The sequence below is a fragment of the Stegastes partitus genome, unplaced genomic scaffold, assembly GCF_000690725.1.
Source record: "Stegastes partitus isolate 25-593 unplaced genomic scaffold, Stegastes_partitus-1.0.2 Scaffold402, whole genome shotgun sequence".
NCBI classification, from domain to species: domain Eukaryota; kingdom Metazoa; phylum Chordata; class Actinopteri; family Pomacentridae; genus Stegastes; species Stegastes partitus.
Window position 1 is genome coordinate 111,300 of NW_007578133.1, and position 7,387 is coordinate 118,686.

Here is a 7,387-nt window from a genome sequence, read left to right on the forward strand (position 1 = left end):
GAGCGGTACATATCAAAAAGATGGATCTCTTTTACTTAGAACGTATTGCTTTAGTCTGTTTTATTCAGGAGTATCAGTATAAGTACAAAGTAGAGGTGCACGTGGCCAGCAGCAGTATAAAAGTCCAAACACCCCTATGGTCACGTCAGGTGTCTCTTTGATGTCACCTCAAGGGAGAACTTTTCAAAACCCTCACCCTGAAGATGTGATTCATTCCTGCTCCTGCCCATGTCCTGTTCCTTTTACCTCAAAACCTAAATCCTCTCATTGATCACCAGTAAATTCTAGTGTGACAAGGTGGAGCACTTAGACATTTCCTCTGACCTTTATATTTGTGACAGGTTTTGCGAAACTAAATCAACAGATTTGATCAAAGGTACAAAACCCAGCTCAAAGCCACGTGTGTTAAGGTGTGACACGTTCCAACTAGCCATAAAAACAGCCCTGATTTATTATGAAGAGGCTCCCGTGTTTTGTCTGGACTGTTCCCACCCAAAGGTTTAACCCCTAAAAGTCCTTCATTTTTTTTGTTCTCCTTTTTCCTCTGCAGAGCATGGGCCAGGGTGGAGCTTTAGGAAGTGGGGTATATCCTTCCTCTCCACTGAGAACATGACTGAGGAGAGAGGCTGGAGGCTTGGATGGCTGCGACTCTGCACCAGTGATAAGGCTGCAGATACAGCAAAGCAACTTACAGCTGATCCCCTCTGTCGCTGCGCCGAGAGGTTTGCAGGTAATATCCACGTAAAGCAGTCACATGAGATCCTGAAATATTTCACTGTCTACATTTAAGCTACACGCCGCAGCTCGCTCAGCATCGTGGCAGCCCCCGGAGTGAAATAGCTTGTGAGATTTGCATAGTAAAAGTGACAGCTAACAGAAAACATGCTCCTCTATCATACCCGCTTCATTGCAAATGTGCCTTAAAATATGCTTTAGCGTTGTAGTATTGTAGTTTTCTCAGGCTGGATCAGTGCGGTTCAGATGTTCAATTCGCTGCAACAATAATTCATTTTTATATGCACCCATAATGCTGTGTGAGATGGACTGTATCACCTCATGAAGAGACTAGTAACGCTTTATTCCTTTTTCATTGAGATTTACAGGAGGTGTCTGCCTATAATGATAACTGCAGAGACGGCCAGCTGAGTAATACACACAATATTACTCATGTGGACAAATCACACGATGATAATATATTAATATGCAACCTGCATTGCAAAGAGTCATAATTTAACCCATGAATACATGTAGAAATGTGTCATTATCAATCACACTTATAATCAGATGTTACTCATACTTGTTAAACATAATCACCACAAAAAGAGTATTACAGTATTTTTCTGTGTAAATGATGATTCCACTATTACACTTTATGTTCATAACACTTTCTTTTTTTTGGTTCATGTGGCTAAATCTGACTTGTGTAGTCATCTGGCTGCTTGTGTTTCTGACCTCGCGGAACGACAACAACACCCAGCATTTATTTTGCAATGACACTTAATCTACAGCTCTTACAGCTTGTAGCTACACAGGAAATAGAAAGAAAAAGAGGTGACCAAGGGACAATTTCATTTTACAGTCCACAAACTGTGACTTGTAAATACTACCTATATAAAGTGCAATGTGATTACAGTGTATGAGGGGAGAACAGCAGTGTAAAGTACACTGGACTTACATTGAACACCAGCGTGTCCTGTCGCATCCAAAGTTACTCATGCATGCTTTCTAGGGAAAAAAAAACATTTAAGAAAATTAATTAAACTGACTTTCTTTTTTGAGGACTGCAAATTTACTCTGAACAAAGATATAAACGCAGCATACAATGTTTTTTTCTTTGGAATCACAGAAAAAGTGGAAAAAATCTGTTTTCTATTCTTATGTTGAGAAAATGGTTAACTTTCATCAACTGTGCAACAAAAAGTTTTTGAGCTGTTCAACAAATTTTCCACAATTGACTTAATCCACAGATCAGTCAGGTGTGGCTTTAAAGGGCACACAGACACTCCTTTAACCAGTGGCTATGAAAGACCACCTTAAAATGCAGCTTTGTTCAAAGAGAAAGACAAGGACGGGATGTTGGCCAGCTGGCGTGTCAGTTAAGGTCACAGCCAGACAGTTTGATTTCATCTAAGAAATCGTCTCAGACACCATGATAGGACAGACAATCTACCACATGATGCTCTGGATGGAAGGTGTGTATGAATGTGTCATTATGGGACCTTTTCCCCCATACGTCCGCCAACTTCTCCAATCCACCAACAGCATCAGCAACCTCATTAACTCCATGTGTCACGCATTACTGACTTCTGATTGCTGACCTTTGACCCCACTCTTGATCTGCCCATTATTATTTCCAGTGTAGTGCATGCTTAGCTGTTTAATGACTTCCATTCTGTTGTAGAGATGCCATGTTGGACACACAAAAACTTTTTCTTAAAAACAGGATAGAATTTAACAAAAATATTCCCACCTCCTCTTATATTCTTGTAATGTATAATTAAAGCCAAATTGTACCTGCAGATACCACTTGCACCAGTGATTCAGCTCTGCTGGATGACCTAACAGTGGATGCAGACACAAGCAACTTCTCGAGCCAGTGTTGGGCTCAGTGTTCTCCCCGGACTGCCGTAATGAGTGCATTAGCACAGCTAAAATTACATCTTGATTAAAAACACTTTGGATACTAACTTATTTATTAAGGTGGGGGCTGAGTAGCGTTTAGCAGCTCCATGTGGGCCACTCAGTGAAGTAATGGCAGTCGCTTGTCCCAGCACCAAAAGTAAATACACATAGAAACACAGAGATGCCCCCGCAGCCATATTTAACACTCACAAGTATACGTTGCACACATCCCATTTCTCGGGCCACACCAGCTGGGGCTTCATCCTACCAAACAAAGGATTACTCTCTCTCTCTCTCTCCCTCTCTCTCTCTCTCTCTCTCTCTCTCTCTCTCTCTCCCTCTCTCTCTCTTGCAGTATGTCACTGTCTCCCAGCATCACCCTGAGTGATTGCCAGTCCTGACACCCGCCTGCTTGTACCACTAACCCACCCAAATGCCCAGGAAATTAAATGCTCAGCCGAGGTAATAAAGAGAGTAAATCCTGGTTGTGTTCTCTGCCGACGGCCAGCGGGGGTTGTGGGGGCAGGTATTACCATATTAAGCCCAGGCAGAAGGGATCACAGCCTAACACTCCCTCATTACACCTCATCTGGTGGGGATTTACTGCTTTTCCAAAAACAGCTTCCCTACAGCTGTCTTAACCGGGCACGTGCCAGGCAGTTCATGCTCTCATGTCAGGATTTTTGGGAACATTTTCATGCATTTCATTGTAACTTGTTGAATAGAAGTCCTGATCAAACTTGATTTGTGCATGCGAATGCTCTCTTATATCAGTAGATTCTAATTTCCCCCATTGGGAATTTATATCTTTGACTAAAAGACTCAAAGTAAAAGTATAGTTTTCCTAGTTTTTCTTTTTTTTGTCCATATACAGAGATCATTTTCGATAATGGTAATCATACCTACGTGCGTTCAGAAGGAGACAGCACGAACGGCTTGTACACTGACTGCAACAAACATGATGAAACCTCTCATTTTGAAGAGATTTCCCGTCCTGATAACAGCTGCCGAGGAACAGATTAATAATGAAGTAGAAAATGAGATTATGCTGAGTCATTAAGTTTATATCTCTCTGTAGAAGTAGATAATGGTTCTGCAAGTGATCATAAATGTCGGCGCAAAGTCACAAGAATGCTTGATTATAAATGAAGTCCTTGAAATCTTCCACCACTGGGGGCTGGGTAACTTCTTCTTTTTTCTTTTCTTTTTTTCTTCATTTTTTTATTGAAAATGCAGTTTATGAGTAACCAACAGTTGTTTGTCTTTTTAAAAGAGTAAGTAGTAAACAACACAAATGAAATTTAATGGCTGAAACATAATTCAGTACTACCCTAAAGATAAGACAGGAAGGCAATAAGAAATTTGATCTTTTGTTGCTATCATGTCCTGTTTTGTGCATTTCAAGAACATTGTCTCTCCATAAAATGCATGTTTAGGCTCACTAAGTCAGATACTGTAAAAGTCTCCTGCCAGGTGTTTACCCCATTTCCACAGCAAACTGCTTGTGCATGCAGGTATGTAGAACAAAACTGCCACATACAACTGCAACTTAATGTCACAGTAAACATTCCTAGGGCGGGCCCTCAGCTGGTTTGTTGCTATATCTATTTGCATTTTACGCTTTCGTCTTCCTACAGTCGATCTAAAAGGCTGTTTTCAGACTGAAGTAATCTTTTGGCACAGTCGGGGTCAAACAGTTGTCATAAGCATTGTGTTATATTTTGAAGATGTAGATTCAGTCGTCATTTTTTTCAACAAATAATGTACATATATTCAAGAATGTACTTTTTTTTTACCTTGCTTGTTCTTAACTTTTTAGCTCCTTATTCAGATGTTACCCTGGAGGGAACAAAATCATGGTCTATCTTGACAACAAACAGGTGCTTTTTCTTATTTTAATGCATCACATCTGCACTGCAGTACACATTTTTCTGTGGTATATAACTGAACTGCACTTGCATTTTACATATACCTGATAGCATACGTTCTTGCAAGTATAGGTGTTTTGGAGAAAGTAAATCAAACAACCAATTTACCTCAAAGTGCTTTACTACCCAGCATGCAGCAGCCCTCATCCCTCAGGAAGAGCAATAGAAAATGGATCCCTCTTCTAGGACTGACAGACATGCAATAGAAGTCGTATGTACAGAGTAAACAAGCACAACACAAGTCAATTTACACAATGGAGAATCCGAATGACAATATCGGGTTATAAGAGTGCAAACATATACTGCATGAGCAATACGGATCCAACCGAACACAGGGCAACACGACCATCTCTCCACCACCAAGTCCCGGAAAGAGGACAGACGACAAACACAGGAGCACAGCTGACGGTTTCTTCATGAACTGTCACGCACAGCCCACAGGCAAATATCTATAAAGTGTTCAATCACGGGTGTCGAGATGAGGATTTAGCATGTGGGATGTTGATGGAGGATCAATACAGCTCCATCAGGACTAAGCCGTCCTCTCATTTCTAATAAACGCAAAGCATTCACCGCTTTATGATGTTCATGAACAAATCAAATCCAACACTCCCTGATAATCCAGGGAGTATTTCAGTTTTGTGTCGTTCCCAACACGCATCACTGTTGCCCATCTTGAATTTTCTGCCCAAAACTATCTCCAGCATCTGACATCTTGCTTGCAGCTACTATCAGCTCAGTATCACTGCCTTGAAGTCAGGGCGTGCTCAGCTAATGCAACCTCCGCTGTCCTATGAGAACAACAGCGTGCCTTTATATGAATGATGAGAAATCAAATAAGAGCAGGTGTTCTCGTGCTCTATTTTTTGTGTGTGTGATAATGCAATGTGTATATCAGTGAGTGCAGGCCCTCACTGAAAAACAGGGAGCCTTAAGCTACTGGTTGATAAGAGCCATATATTTGTCTTGGTTATATACTTCCCTCGACGGTACTGAGGTTGAAAAATCACAGCGGTGTTACAGGGAAAGCGATAAAAACATAAATGGGCGTAAAAAGAAAAAGATCATTGTTTATTGTGGTCTCGGAATTTTCATACAACCTGAAACCAGTAACATAAACAGAGATATCCCTTGGGCATTATAAGGGTAGTTTTATGAAAAATACATTAAGTTTTAGATGCGAGGTCAGTTTTGCCCATGGGTCCAACTTCAGGTAGATCAGTGCAAGGTAGACTCTGCCCTGATTCAAAGCTCATAGCCACAAACGAACACAGCTTCACAGCAACCACACAAATCAGGAGCACCTTCTCTTATCGTTTCCCACCTGAAAGCCTTTGTGTGTGGAGAGGAAGAGGTGAGAGACATAAAAAAGATTGTAGCAATTAAAAGAAGAAAAGTTGCTAATGGAGGGAGACCATAAATCACAGGCATGTATTTTTTGAAAAGAAGGGGAAGGGGAGGTGATGCGAGAGGGAGGAGGCACCATCTGTCTCTGCAGTCAGAAGTACTACTGAACACTTGCATTTAAGAGCGCACGCTCAACTGATCACACATACGCCAGATCACTGAGCGTATGTGCTGAGGTGGGATGTTCCTGTGAAAGGCTGGTGGCTCACAGGAGGTGTTGGTATTTACACCCTGCGTAGGTAACTGCTGCTCCCCTGAGCGGTGGAAGATCCAATCAGGGGGATGTCAAGAAGATAAAGCATTGTTATACGCTTTAAGACCTCACACTGACTCTGATAAGCCCAGGAATTAGCATAGACTCCTCGGGTATTGGATATTTTCCCTCCATGCTAGTTGCATGCTCTCATGATGCAGTTTCCATCTGCTGTTGGTCAGTCTGATTCATATTTTAGTGAAATATCTCAAAACATATTGGATGAGTTGCCATGAAACTTGGCGCAGGCCTTCATGAGCAGTGACTGAAAAGGCATCCCCATCTCCTCAGCTGTGTTTCAGTAAATGTTAGAGTCCTACCATGCTAAACTATGTCTAGGCTATATCTGTTAGCTTTGCCATTCTTCACAGTCACACTTCTCTCTGCCCCCCCTCCCCTCCAGTTTGTATAATTAAAAGCATTGTTTTCCATCAAGTTCATTATCATTCCAGAGGAAAATCGTTGTTTTGTTCCTACGAGTTTGTCATCCCAGCAGGATCCCCTTGGGTTGGCTAAATCTGAAATACAACCAGCCATTTTACATGTCAGACACCTGAAAAACTGTGATTCTGGCTAATTACATTTGCTGACAAAGTGTAAACTAAATGTTCACATGATGCATTGTAGCCTGCCAAATTCCCCCACCTCCAACCCCATGCATCACAGTGATTGAATACCTTTAGAGCTATCAACAATATTTACCAATCACTTGTCTGCCAGGAGTGAAAGTCAATGACATTATGTCTATTTATGTGTTTTGATTAATTGTTAGGAACTGCCTTTTCGGTGCCATCTCTCTGGCGCTTAGAGGAGTAGCTGTTGGCAGTCATTACCATAATCATGTTAGTGTTTGGCTCTGCCCTTGTAGTGACTCTGTCCCATTATAATTCCACACAGTAATGGATGCACATCGGAGATGAGATTGTGACAGCCTTGTCCTCTGCAGGTTAGGACGCTGGTCACAGCTGCACAAAACAAAATCTCTTTTAGAAACGTGCTTTAATCTCATCAAATTTAATATCTCAAACGCCATACTGATGAAAATGTCTGTTTTTGTGGTCCTGTTTAGCACAAAGTTGCTGAGGCATGTAGCCTACAAGTGCAAATGTGTCTTGTGATTTACGCTGTGCTCCGGTGACAGTCTCTGCAGGGAGCTCTGCTGTTTGATAGCTTGCTG